The 14,605-nt window shown below is 46.4% G+C and overlaps 1 long non-coding RNA gene across 1 annotated transcript; it reads right to left on the bottom strand.

Moving 5' to 3' along the window:
- Positions 1-1,177: 1,177 nt before the first annotated feature.
- Positions 1,178-4,152, bottom strand: LOC147972408 (uncharacterized). The gene is made up of 2 exons (XR_015602542.1): positions 3,438-4,152; positions 1,178-2,758 (listed from the first exon to the last, which is right to left on the bottom strand). It is a non-coding gene; the product is annotated as an uncharacterized LOC147972408 (long non-coding RNA).
- Positions 4,153-14,605: the final 10,453 nt, after the last annotated feature.

Below are 14,605 nucleotides of genomic sequence, written 5' to 3'. Positions count from 1 at the left end.
TTTAGTTTCTAAATACTTATGCCTCTTGCAAAATCTATTTTCGCTATTTGGTGTGTACTTGCAAACTCTATGCACTCCACAAAAGTTGACATGCTTATAAGAGACATTTTCATCATGACTGGTGCAATCATCATTAGTACTATGGATATTCAAGGAGTTCATACTAACAACATTGCAATCATGCTCATCATTCAAAGATTTAGTGCCAAACATTTTATAGACTTCTTCTTATAGCATTTGAGCACAATTTTCCTTTCCATCATTCTCACGAAAGATATTAAAAAGATGAAGCATATGAGGCAAACTCAATTCCATTTTTTTGTAGTTTTCTTTTATAAACTAAACTAGTGCTAAAACAAGAAACAAAAAGATTCGATTGCAAGATCTAAAGATATACCTTCAAGCACTAACCTCCCCGGCAACGACGCCAGAAAAAAGCTTGATGTCTACTACACAACCTTCTTCTTGTAGACATTGTTGGGCCTCCAAGTGCAGAGGTTTGTAGGACAGTAGCAAATTTCCCTCAAGTGGATGACCTAAGGTTTATCAATCTGTGGGAGGCGTAGGATGAAGATGGTCTCTCTCAAACAACCATGCAACCAAATAACAAAGAGTCTCTTGTGTCCCCAACACACCCAATACAATGGTAAATTGTATAGGTGCACTAGTTCGGTGAAGAGATGGTGATACAAGTGCAATATGGATGGTAGATATAGGTTTTTGTAATCTGAAAATATAAAAACAGCAAGGTAACTAATGATAAAAGTGAGCATAAACGGTATTGCAAAGCTAGGAAACAAGGCCTAGGGTTCATTCTTTCACTAGTGCAAGTTCTTCAACAATAATAACATAATTGGATAATATAACTATCCCTCAACATGCAACAAAGAGTCACTCCAAAGTCACTAATAGAGGAGAACAAACGAAGAGATTATGGTAGGGTACGAAACCACCTCAAAGTTATCCTTTCTGATCGATCAATTCATAAGAGCATAGTAAAATAACACGAAGCTATTCTTTCTATTCAATCTATCCTAGAGTTCGTACTAGAATATGTAACACCCACAATGCGGCTATATCTCCCACGTGTCGGGGCATGACTTACAGGCATAGCCGCATAGTAGTTTAGTCGCAAGTGGGGTAATCTTGACACAATCCCATGTACTGAATAAGGAAGGGATAAAGAGTTGGCTTACAATCGCCACTTCACACAAATACAAGTTATACATACATCATCCAGAATACAATCAAGGTCCGACTACGGAACCAAAATAAAGGAAGACAACCCCAAATGCTAGATCCCCGATCCTCCCAACTGGGCACCACTACTGATCAACCGGAAAAGACACAAAACAACGATCAAGATCTTCATCGAGCTCCCACTTGAGCTCGATTGCGCCACCTGCACTGGTATCATCGGCACCTGCAACTGTTTGGAAGTATCCATGAGTCACAAGGGCACAGCAATCTCACACCTGTGAGATCAAGACTATTTAAGCTTATGGGTAGGATAGGGTAATGAGGTGGAGCTGCAGCAAGCACTAAGCATATATGGTGGCTAACATACGCAAAATAAGAGCGAGAAGAGAAGCAACGCAACGGTCGAGAAGCTTGAAGTGATCAAGAAGTGATCCTGAAACTACTTACACACAAACATAACTCCAAAACTGTGTTCACTTCTCAGACTCCAACGAAAAGAGACCATCATGGCTACACATGCGGTTGATGCATTTTAATTAAGTCAAGTGTCAAGTTCTCTACAACCGGACATTAACAAATTCCCATCTGCCACATAACTGCGAGCACGGCTTTTGAAAGTTTAAACCCTGCATGGGTGTCCCAACTTAGCCCAGCACAAGCTCTCATGGTCAAAAGAAGGATATTCCTTCTCTCGGGAAGACCCGATCAGTCTCGAAATCCCGGTTACAAGACATTTCGACAATGGTAAAACTAGACCAGCAAAGCCACCCGATGTGCCGACAATCCCGATAGGAGTCGCACGTATCTCGTTCTCAGGGCAACACCGGATGAGACTAGCTACGAGTAAAACCAACCCTCAAGTCTCCCCGAGGTGGCCCCACAGGCAGCTCGGTTCGGACCAACACTTAGAGAAGCACTGGCCCGGGGGATTAAAATAAAGATGACCCTCGAGAACGTGACTCCCAAGGGAAAAGTAGGTGGTGATGAGGCAAATGGTAAAACCAAGGTTGGGCCTTGCTGGAGGAGCATTATTCAAAGCGAACTGTCAAGGGGTTCCCATAACACCCAACCGTGTAAGTTACACAAAATCAAGGAACATAACATTGGTATGACGGAAACTAGGGCGGCAAGAGTGGAACGAAACACCAGGCATAAGGCCGAGCCTTCCACCCTTTACCAAGTATATAGATGCGTTAATTAAATAAGAGATATTGTGATATCCCAACATATCCATATTCCAACATGGAACAAATCTTCAACTTCACCTGCAACTGACAACGCTATAACAGGGGGCTGAGCAAAAGCAGTAACTTAGCCAAACAACGGTTTGCTAGGAAGGAGTGTTATAGGCTTGACATGTCAATATGGGAGGCATGATATAACAAGTGGTAGGTAGCACGACATAGTAGTAGAACGAACAACTAGCAAGCAAAAATAGAAGTGATTTCGAGGGTATGGTCATCTTGCCTGAGATCCCGCAAGGAAAAAGAACGAGTCCATGAAGAAGGCAAACGGACATAGTCGAACGGGTCCTCACAACTCCGGAACAAAACCGAAGCTAACGAGAGAAGCAACCCGGAAAGAAGCAAGCAACATAGTAAACAACCATCACATAAACATGGCATGAAGCACAACCAAGTATGATGCATGCTCAGTTTAAAAAGGTGAAGCATAATAAAACTACCTATCTAGGCAAGTTTAAATGAGGCTGGAACAACAAGCAACAAGTCTGAAAAATCCTCATGTGCAATTAATGGATTTGGTACTATTCTGCCATAAACCATATTTTAGAATTCTTAAACATGCAAGATGAGTTGACCATGTTAAACTAGGCATTTTTCCACCCCATTTACATATAAAGTTTATTAAATTCCGAGCTACGGTTAAATAGTTATAAAATAAAGCATTTTAACATGTTATTTATGCAAAATTAACACAAACAACATTTTAAACAATTTTAACATGGATGAAAATTGCATATTCTGAAACTAGACAAAATTCAAAGCATTTTACATATATAATTTGTTTTAATATGATGCACCGTTTGTGAGTTATTAAATGCATGATGCTTGGGGGGTTTTCTGCAAAACTGTTAACTCAGGATTAAAAGGCAAATTCGCAGAATAGGAAAAACACATGGCGGCCTGAAACTAAGCAGAGGCCCAACAGGGTAACAGGCGCAACATGGTTAAACAGCGCTCCGAGAGCAATATAGTGGAGGGCTGCGGGGAGCTCACCATGGGCTTGGCCCGTTCGGTGGAGAGGCCTCGCAGATGGGGACCGCTGGGCCTTGGAGAGGCTCGCAGCCCACGCAAGTAGGAACATGGGAGGCGGTTTTCCTGATGAGCGGGACGGCGGAGCAGTGCTCGCCGGCGTGAAGGAGGCGGCAGGGCGACGCGGAGGAGGCTGGGGACGGCGGGGATGGGTAGATCCGGCGATGGGGATCCCGGATCCGGCCGGAGGACGGGTTGGTGACGCGGCAACGACAACGACTACGAGCACGGCGGCGACGTTCATGGCGGCGGCGGCGTGCTGCGAGAGAGAGAGAGAGCTAGTGAGGCAGGGGAGAAGAAGGGCGGCGAGGTCGGGGCTCACCGGAGTTGGTCGCTGGTGACGGTGCGCGCGCGGCCTCCGCCGAGGCGGCGGGGCCGGGCAGGCAGCGCGGGGAGATGGGGTCGAGCGGGAGCTTGGGTCCCTGGCAGAGCGCTCACGTGCGGGAGCGGCGGCAGCGAGCGGGCTGGCTCGGCCCGGTTCGGGCCCGAGGCGGGCTCGCGATGGGCCTCCAGGGCCGCCACGGCGGGGAGCGGGCAGGAGGACGCGTGGAGGCGCGGGAGTGGTGGAGGCCAGCGGCTGCGGCGGCGCCAGCCAGTGGGGATGCACCAAGTGGCGGCGGCGGGGTGGATGGGCACTGAAAACGAGGAGGAAGCGCTGGCTGGAGGTTAGGGGAGAGGGTAGGGGCTAGGTTTAGACAAAAATGGAAGGAGAAGGCCGTCCATTTATAGGCAGGGGTCTAGGAGAGGGGGGTTTGCTCCGTTTTAGAGCCGTTCGATCGCCATCGGATGGTCCGGAGTGAAGGGGGTTAGGTAGATGGGCTAGAAGGGCTGTGTAGATGGTTGGGCTGAGAGGAGAGGGAAGAAATGCAACCCGGCACAATTTCCGGACACCGAAAACGTCTGACGTTTAACCGACTATAATGCCGCTATAGTTATCCGTTGGGGCATCAACGGACTCCGAATGCGATGAAACTAGGCAGGCGGCCTAACAACAACACAACAAGACCGCACGCAAACTCTCATCCCATTCCGAGAACATTTTCCGGCCACTTATAAAATAATATATCAGACGTGTCGCGGGCGCGTGCAAGTGCGTCTGGGCTCAGAACTGACAACGGAAGGAACGGGGAGACCCGGGCGGATGCAAGTTTTGAAAACATGATGATGCAATGCACATGATGACATGGCAAGATGCAACACGCAAGCGAAAGACAAGTCAACAACAGTGAATAACTGGAAGACACCTAGCGCAATGGTCTCGGGGGGTCACAACACTCCACCACTACAAGAGGATCTCGTCCCGAGATCTAGGATGGAACCGAAGAGAAAACGAAAGATGAAGAGGTAAAACAAAGTTGCTTCTTTGACAAACGAGTGAAACCAAAAAACCTTGCGAGGTTGAACAAATTGAAAGAAAGAATATAACGAAGATGAACAAAGTTGAAAACACTCCGTTAGAAAAGAGTAACAGGGAACATTACGAGAACCTTATAGGTTGAAAGACATAAGAAAAGTGTTACAATGAACAAGAAGTATATGCAAGCACTCTGGTTGAAACGAGATGTACAAGGAACGATAACGATCAATTACAACAACACTCCGGTTGGAAATGGAAGGTAAAGAATATGAACTTGATAAAATGAAAGCATTTGGATGAGACTCCGGTTAGAAGAGGAATGATAGACACAACACTCCGGTTAAAACAAGATAGAGAAGGAATAAGATTGATATAATTTGGACAACACTCCGACTGTAAATGGAAGGAATTGAACATGAACTTGACAAGATGAGAGTATACTTGATGAAATCAACAACACACTGCCTCCAGAACTATTGAAAGAATGGCACCATGGTTAAGAAAGATTTCAGACAGCACTCTGGTTGAGAAGGGAGGCAAAACATGATAAGATGAGAGAACTAGAATGAAGGACACGACACTCTGGTTGAATGAATAAGAAAAGGAAAAAACATGATCTTTGACAAAAATGGGATGATGGGTCGAAGAGTGCAACATCACAATGTCTCCGAAAGGGAAAATAGAAAATATATCATTGGAATAAAAGAATGGAGAAGAAAATGCCAACTTCTGCCACAAATGAGCTTGGAAAGCACCCTCCCAACAAGCGCTAACGTTTAACGCCCCTAGCTAGGCATGATGATTTCAATGATGCTCACATAAAAGATAAGAATTGAAATATAAAGAGAGCATCATGAAGAATATGACTAGCACATCTAAGTCTAACCCACTTCCTATGCATAGGGATTTTGTGAGCAAACAACTTGTGGGAGCAAGAACCAACTTGCATAGGAAGGTAAACAAGGATAACTTCAGAACTTTAAGCTGATAGAGAGGAAACCTGATATTATTGCAATTCCTACAAGCATATGTTCCTCCCTCATAGTAATTTTCAGTAGCATCATGAATGAATTCAACAATATAAACAGCACCTAAAGCATTCTTTTCATGATCTACAAGCATAGAAATTTTATTACTCTCCACATAAACAAAATTCTTCTCATTTGGAATAATGGGAGTATCATAAGAAACTCGAATACTTCAAAAAAAATCCACATTAAAAGAGTAATATTCAGGAAAAGGGTAATCATAATCCTGACAAGTTTTAATATAATCATCACTACTTTTTACAGCATACGTGTCATCACAATAATCATCATAAGTAGCAACTTTGTTCTCATCATAATCAATTGAAACCTCTTCCAAGATAGTGGAATCATTACTAAATAAAGTCATGACCTCTCCAAATCCACTTTCATCAATATAACCATCATACACAGGAGGCATGCTATCATCATAATAAATTTGCTCATCAAAACTTGGGAGGTTAAATATATCATCTTCATCAAACGTAGCATCCCCAAGCTTGGGACAAACATTAATTGCAGCAAATATATTCTCAAACATGTCATTCTCATCAAACATAGCATCCCCAAGCTTGGCCCTTTTCATATCATAAGCATAATCATTCTCATCATTAATAGTATGGATAGCACCAATAGTATAACAATTATCATCATCACAATGAGTAGTAGGAACAACATCATTTGGGAGGGATACATTTTTACCTTTACTTCTCAGTCTTTTCTTTTTCTTCTTCATATTATGTGTGGGTTCAATCCTCTTTTTGGAGCTCCTTATTAATGAGATTGGTTGAATAGAAGGCTCCTCCTCGTTACCTAATTCATCATAAGAAATAATAGGAGGACATTGGGAAGCCTCTTCCCTTTCATTAGTATTCTCTTCATCCTCTATTTGTTTTCTTTTCTTTATGTAATTGGCAATATAAGGATTTTCAATGCAATTCACCGCGCAATACATAAAAATTTCTTCTAGATCAATATCGAGGAATTTCTCAAGGTTATATTCTGGAATATGCTTAGTTATAGGTTTCATTTCTTCATAACCCAAAAGCAAACTAAGTTCATTATGGTGTGCAAGGGAAATCAAATCATCGCAATTTTTGGACACGATACGATCATGAAACAATTTGCATTGGAGATTTAAATGACCATGTTCATTGCAAAGTTCACAATTATGGCGAAGAAATTTTAATTTTTCAGCACAAACATCTAGCCTCTCTTGCAACCATTTAGTTTCTAAATACTTATGCCTCTTGAAAAATCTATCTTCCCTATTTGGTGTGTACTTGTAAACTCTATCCACTCCACAAAAGTTGACATGCTTATAAGAGACATTTTCATCATGACTGGTGCAATCATCGTTAGTACTATGGATATTCAAGGAGTTCATACTAACAACATTGCAATCATGTTCATCATTCAAAGATTTAGTGTCAAACATTTTATAGACTTCTTCTTCTAGCATTTGAGAACAATTTTCCTTTCCATCATTCTCACGAAAGATATTAAAAAGATGAATCGTATGAGGCAAACTCAATTCCATTTTTTGTAGTTTTATTTTATAAACTAAACTAGTGCTAAAACAAGGAACAAAAAGATTCGATTGCAAGATCTAAAGATATACCTTCAAGCACTAACCTCCCCGGCAACGGCACCAGAAAAGAGCTTGATGTCTACTACACAACCTTCTTCTTGTAGACGTTGTTGGGCCTCCAAGTGCAGAGGTTTGTAGGACAGTAGCAAATTTCTCTCAAGTGGATGACCTAAGGTTTATCAATCCGTGGGAGGCGTAGGATGAAGATGGTCTCTCTCAAACACCCCTGCAACCAAATAACAAAGAGTCTCTTGTGTCCCCAACACACCCAACACAATGGTAAATTATATAGGTGCACTAGTTCGGCGAAGAGATGGTGATACAAGTGCAATATGGATGGTAGATATAGGTTTTTGTAATCTAAAAATATAAAAACAGCAAGGTAACTAATGATAAAAGTGAGAGTAAACAGTATTGCAATGCTAGGAAACAAGGCCTAGGGTTCATACTTTCACTAGTGCAAGTTCTCTCAACAATAATAACATAATTGGATCATATAACTATACCTCAACATGCAACAAAGAGTCACTCCAAGGTCACTAATAGAGGAGAACAAACGAAGAGATTATGGTAGGGTACGAAACCACCTCAAAGTTATCCTTTCCGATCGATCTATTCAACAGTCCGTAGTAAAATAACACGAATCTATTCTTTCCGTTCAATCTATCTCAGAGTTCGTACAAGAATAACACCTTAAGACACAAATCAACCAAAACCCTAATGTCACCTAGATACTCCAATGTCACCTCAAGTATCCGTGGGCATGATTATACGATATGCATCACACAATCTCAGATTCATCTATTCAACCAACACAAAGAACTTCAAAGAGTGCCCCAAAGTTTCTACCGGAGAGTCAAGACAAAAACGTGTGCCAACCCCTATGCATAAGTTCACGAGGTCACGGAACTCGCAAGTTGATCACCAAAACATACATCAAGTGGATCACGTGATATCCCATTGTCACCACAGATAAGCACATGCAAGCCATACATCAAGTGTTCTCAAATCCTTAAAGACTCAATCCGATAAGATAACTGCAAAGGGAAAACTCAATTCATCACAAGAGAGTAGAGGGGGAGAAACATCATAAGATCCAACTATAATACCAAAGCTCGCGATATATCAAGATCGTGCCAACTCAAGAACACGAGAGAGAGAGAGAGAGATCAAACACATAGCTACTTGTACATACCCTCAGCCCCGAGGGAGAACTACTCCCTCTTCGTCATGGAGAGCGTCGGGATGATGAAGATGGCCACCGGAGAGGGATTCCCCCTCCGACAGGGTGCCGAAATGGGTCTAGATTGGTTTTTGATGGCTACGGAGGCTTCTGGCGGCGGAACTCCCGATCTATTCTGTTCCCCGATGTTTTTAGGGTATGTGGACATATATAGGCGAAAGAAGTCGGTTAGGGGAGCCACGAGGGGCCCACAAGGGTGGGGGCGCGCCTACGGGGCAGGCGTGCCTCCATGCCTCGTGGCCACCTCGAAGCTTCCCTGACGTCTACTCCAAGTCTCCTGGATTGCTTCCGTTCCAAAAATAACTCTCCCGAAGGTTTCATTCCGTTTGGACTCTGTTTGATATTCCTTCTCTTCGAAACACTGAAATAGGCAAGAAAACAGCAATTTGGGTTGGGCCTCCGGTTCATAGGTTTGTCCCAAAAATAATATCAAAGCGTATAATAAAGCCCATAAACATCCAAAACAGATAATATAATAGCATGGAACAATAAAAAATTATAGATACGTTGGAGACATATCAGTCGCTGAATGGACAGAGGCCGAACTCCCTAAAGAGTACGGCACATATTCCAACTGGGTTATGCACTTCGATGGTTCCAAAATGCTGGCGGGATTAGGGGCGGGCATTGTGTTAACGTCCCCCATGGGAGACACAGTTCAGTAATTACTCCAAATACTATACACAGACTCCAACAATACAGCCGAATACGGGGCCTTATTGCACGGTCTTCGGATGGCTACCTCCATGGGCATACAATGCCTAGAAGTACGTGGCGACTCAAATCTCGCAATATCCCAGATAAATGCAGACTTCGACGCCAAAGATCCAAAGATGGCAGCCTATCATAATGCCGTACTCAAAATATCAGCTCGGTTCAAGGAACTCGAGTTTCATCATGTGGCTCGAGAAAGCAATCAAGCGGCGGATGTTCTTGCTCGCATGGGCGCCAAGCGTGACCCCGTCCTGCCTAACATCTTTTTGGAAAGGCTCTTCAAGCCATCCGTGGTGTGGCAGGACGAAAGCGGCAACACTAGACCGGATACGATTATATCCCCAGATTCCGAACACAATACCGATATCATCGGAGGTCCAGCCACCAAAACAACATCATCGACCCATCTAATAATGGAAGTAATTGCCCCATGGACCGAACCCTTCTTGGCCTACCTTAATAGGCGAGAACTCCCTGAGGAACATAATGAGGCTCGCTGCATTGTTCGGCGTTCCAAATCCTACAAGGTCCACGAAGGAGAGCTCTACAAGAAAAGCGCTACCGGAATACTTCAAAGATGTATCTCCGAAGAAGAGGGACGGCAGCTCTTGGCTGAAATCCATTGAGGGAGTCCTGGATTAGGGGGTGTTCGGGTAGCCGGACTATACCTTCAGCCGGACTCCAGGACTACGAAGATACAAGATTGAAGACTTCGTCCCGTGTCCGGATGGGACTTTCCTTGGCGTGGAAGGCAAGCTTGGCGATGCGGATATTCAAGATCTCCTACCATTGTAACCGACTTTGTGTAACCCTAACCCTCTCCGGTGTCTATATAAACCGGAGGGTTTTAGTCCGTAGGACAACTTCATATACAACAATCATACCATAGGCTAGCTTTTAGGGTTTAGCCTCCTTGATCTCGTGGTAGATCTACTCTTGTACTACCCATATCATCAATATTAATCAAGCAGGACGTAGGGTTTTACCTCCATCAAGAGGGCCCGAACCTGGGTAAAACATCGTGTTCCTTGCCTCCTGTTACCATCTAGCCTAGACATACAGTTCGGGACCCCCTACCCGAGATCCGCCGGTTTTGACACTAACATTGGTGCTTTCATTGAGAGTTCCTCTGTGTCGTCGCTTTTAGGCCCGATGGCTCCTTCGATCATCAACAGCAATGCAGTCCAGGGTGAGACTTTTCTCCTCGGACAGATCTTCGTCTTCGGCGGCTTCGCACTGCGGGCCAATTCGCTTGGCCACCTTGAGCAGATCGAAAGCTACGCCCCTGGCCATCAGGTCAGGTTTGGAAGCCTAAACTACACGGCTGACATCCGCGGGGACTTGACCTTCGACGGATTCGAGCCACAGCCAAGCGCGCCGCACTGTCTCGATGGGCATGATATAGCTCTGCCGCCGAACAGCGCCTTGGAGGCCGCACACGCATCGGTTCCGACCATTGATCCGGAGCCTACTGCGCCGATCGTGGATCAGCAGTTGGACGCTGCCTTAGGGGCTGCGATCTCAGAGGTGATCTCGCCGAACTCCAGCCCTGCACTCCACATGGCCCGTGACTCCAAGGAGACGGATTCCTCTCCGAACTCCGAGCCCCCCGCGCCCCTGCCGATCGAATCCGATTGGGCGCCGATAATGGAGTTCACCGTGGCGGACATCTTTCAGCACTCGCCCTTCGGCGACATCCCGAATTCTCTAAAGTCTCTCTCTCTTTATCAGGAGAGCCCTGGACAGACTACGGTCAGCAAGGTTGGGATATGAACGATGAAGAAATTCAAAACCCACCCACCACCCACTTGATAGCCACTATCGACGACTTAACCGACATGCTTGACTTCGACTCCGAAGACATCGACGGCATGGACGACGATGCAGGAGACGAACAAGAACCAGCACCTATAGGGCGCTAGAAGGCCACCTCGTCATATGACATATATATGGTGGACACTCCAAAGGATGGAGATGGCGATGGAACAGCGGGGGACGATACCTCTAAGAAACAGCCCAAGCGCCGGCGTCAGCGGCGCCGCTCTAAATCTCGCCAAAGCAAAAACGGTGATTCCGGCACGGGAGATAATACTACTCCGGATAGCGCCGAAGAACACCCCCTCCAGCAAGATTCAGCACAGGAGGACAGAGAAGCCAGCCCTCACGAGAGGGCGGTGGACCAAGAGGTTGAGGACGATAATTATACGCCTCCCTCCGAAGACGAGGCAAGCCTCGACGACGACGAGTTCGTCGTGCCAGAGGATCTCGCCGAACAAGAGCGTTTTAAACGCAGGCTTATGGCCACGGCAAGCAGCCTCAAGAAAAAGCAGCAACAACTTAGAGCTGATCAGGATTCGCTAGCTGACAGATGGACTGAAGTCCTTGCGGCCGAAGAGTATGAACTCGAACGCCCCTCCAAGAGTTACCCAAAGCGCAGGCTCCTACCCCGACTAGAGGAGGAAGCACCTACATCACCAACGCATGACATGGCCGACCAGCCACCTCATGGCCGCGACAGAGAGGCCTCTTGGCCCTCCACTCAAGCCATGCCCCGATGCCGCGTCAAGCATACTAAGGCACGGGAAAATGCGCCCGACCTGCGCGATATACTGGAGGACAAGGCAAGGCAAACAAGATCGATCTACGGATCACGCAGGCGCCCCACGGCACGTGACGGTGATCGTCACTCTGGATGCAATAAATTCGGCCGGGCCGAACTCAACAGACAAAGCTCCTTCGAGCTGCGTCGTGATATAACCCAATACAGAGGCGCCGCACACCCACTATGCTTCACAGATGAAGTAATGGATCATAAAATCCCTGAGGGCTTCAAACCCGTAAACATCGAATCGTACGATGGCACAACAGATCCTGCGGTATGGATCGAGGATTATCTCCTTCATATCCACATGGCCCGCGGTGATGATCTACACGCCATCAAATACCTCCCACTCAAACTTAAGGGACCAGCCCGACATTGGCTTAACTGCTTGCTAGCAGACTCAATCGGTTCTTGGGAGGACCTGGAAGCCGCATTCCTTGACAACTTCCAGGGCACTTATGTGCGACCACCGGACGCCGATGACCTAAGCCACATAATTTAGCAGCCAGAGGAATCGGCCAGGCAATTCTGGACACGGTTCCTAACAAAGAAAAACCAGATAGTCGACTGTCCGAACGCAGAGGCCTTAGCGGCCTTCAAGCATAATATCCGTGACGAGTGGCTTGCCCGGCACCTGGGACAGGAAAAGCCGAAATCTATGGCAGCCCTCACGACACTCATGACCCGCTTTTGCGCGGGAGAAGATAGCTGGCTAGCTCGCAGCAACAATTTAACCAAGAACCCTGGTAATCCGAATACCAAGGACAAAAGCAACAGGTCGCGTCGGAACAAAAAAAGCGCCGCGTTAACAGCGACAGCAATGAGGATACGGCAGTTAATGCCGGATTCCGAGGCTACAAATCCGATCAACGGAAAAATCCATTCAAAAGAAATACTCAGGGCCCGTCCAGTTTGGACCGAATACTCGACCGCTTGTGCCAGATACATGGCACCCCCGAAAAGCCAGCCAGTCACACCAACAGGGACTGTTGGGTGTTCAAGCAGGCAGGCAAGTTAAGAGCCGAAAACAAAGACAAGGGGCTGCATAGCGATGACGAGGAGGAGCCCAGGCCGCCGAACAACAGTGGACAGAAGGGATTTCCCCCGCAAGTGCGGACGGTGAACATAATATACGCAAGCCACATCCCCAAGAGGGAGCGGAAGCGTGCATTACGGGACGTATATGCGATAGAGCCAGTTGCCCCAAAGTTCAACCCATGGTCCTCCTGCCCGATCACCTTTGATCGAAGGGACCACCCCACTAGCATCCGCCACGACGGCTTCGCTGCATTGGTTCTAGACCCAATCATTGATGGATTTCATCTCACAAGTGTCCTCATGGACGGCGGCAGCAGCCTGAACCTGCTTTACTAGGATACAATGCGAAAAATGGGCATAGATCCCTTGAGGATCAAGCCCACCAAAACGACCTTTAAAGGCGTCATACCAGGTGTAGAAGCCAACTGTACAGGCTCAGTCACACTGGAAGTGGTCTTCGGATCTCCGGATAACTTTCGAAGCGAGGAGTTAATCTTCGACATAGTCCCGTTCCGGAGTGGCTATCACGCACTGCTCGGGCGAACCGCATTCGCAAAATTCAACGCGGTACCGCACTATGCATACCTCAAGCTCAAGATGCCAGGCCCTAGAGGAGTAATCACGGTCAATGGGAACACTGAACGCTCCCTCTGAACGGAGGAGCACACGGCAGCGCTCGCAGCAGAAGTACAAGGCAGCCTCTCTAGGAAGTTCTCCAGTTCGGCCTTCAAAAAGCCGGACACTGTCAAGCGCGCCCGGAGTACCCTATAACAAGACCACCTGGCATGTTCTGAGCTAGCGTAGCAATGCGGCCCCAACCCTAGCCCTCGCGATATAGTGACACCAGTGCTTCACGCACATAACTACGCTCTTGAAATACCATGGGCACAAGGGAAGGGGCACTATCACGGCACGCCCGAAATACGGCTTAAACCGCACCAGGGGCTGCCGGATTCCTTTTTTTTCTTTTTTCTCTTACTCTCAGGACTCCATACTTCGGATGACCCGTTCAGCAATTCAACTGCCGCACAAACGATGCAAGATCCAGGAAAGCAGACAAGCCACGCCGCATTATGGAACTCCCAGGTGGTCTCTATTGCGAGCAGTATACCTGTTTTTTAATACAATTCCGCGGCCTGCCCCTGGCCAAGACATGTTAAATAGTCCAATTTCTTTTGCTTATCGCACTATTTGTATCGTTCCGCTTTCATAACAGCCTTTCTATAAACAATGCATAGCTTTCTGTCTATTTTTTGCATTATCCCCTTTTTATATATATGTTTATTAAATAACATGCTGCATCCGTACACTTTGGTATGGCAAAATATGCCAGGGGCTTCAGTACCCATCAATATGGCGTGAGAAGTCCGTACACTTTCACAAGTGCGGCACCCCGAACTTATAGCCCTATATGCATCGGCTCCGAATCATGATTTGGGTCAATAGTTGGGTTTGCCCGGCTCCTATGTTTTGGTGCCTTATGTTCCGCTATATCGGCTAAGGTAGCACTAGGAGAACTACTGCGATTGTGCCCCAGTTGAGCTGGGCTGAGCACCTCAGTA

This window comes from Triticum urartu, chromosome 5A, assembly GCF_056163025.1.
Source record: "Triticum urartu cultivar PI428250 chromosome 5A, HENAU_Tu73, whole genome shotgun sequence".
NCBI classification, from domain to species: domain Eukaryota; kingdom Viridiplantae; phylum Streptophyta; class Magnoliopsida; order Poales; family Poaceae; genus Triticum; species Triticum urartu.
The sequence above is the reverse complement of the archived record's forward strand: the minus strand, read 5'-3'. Positions and strand labels throughout refer to the sequence as shown.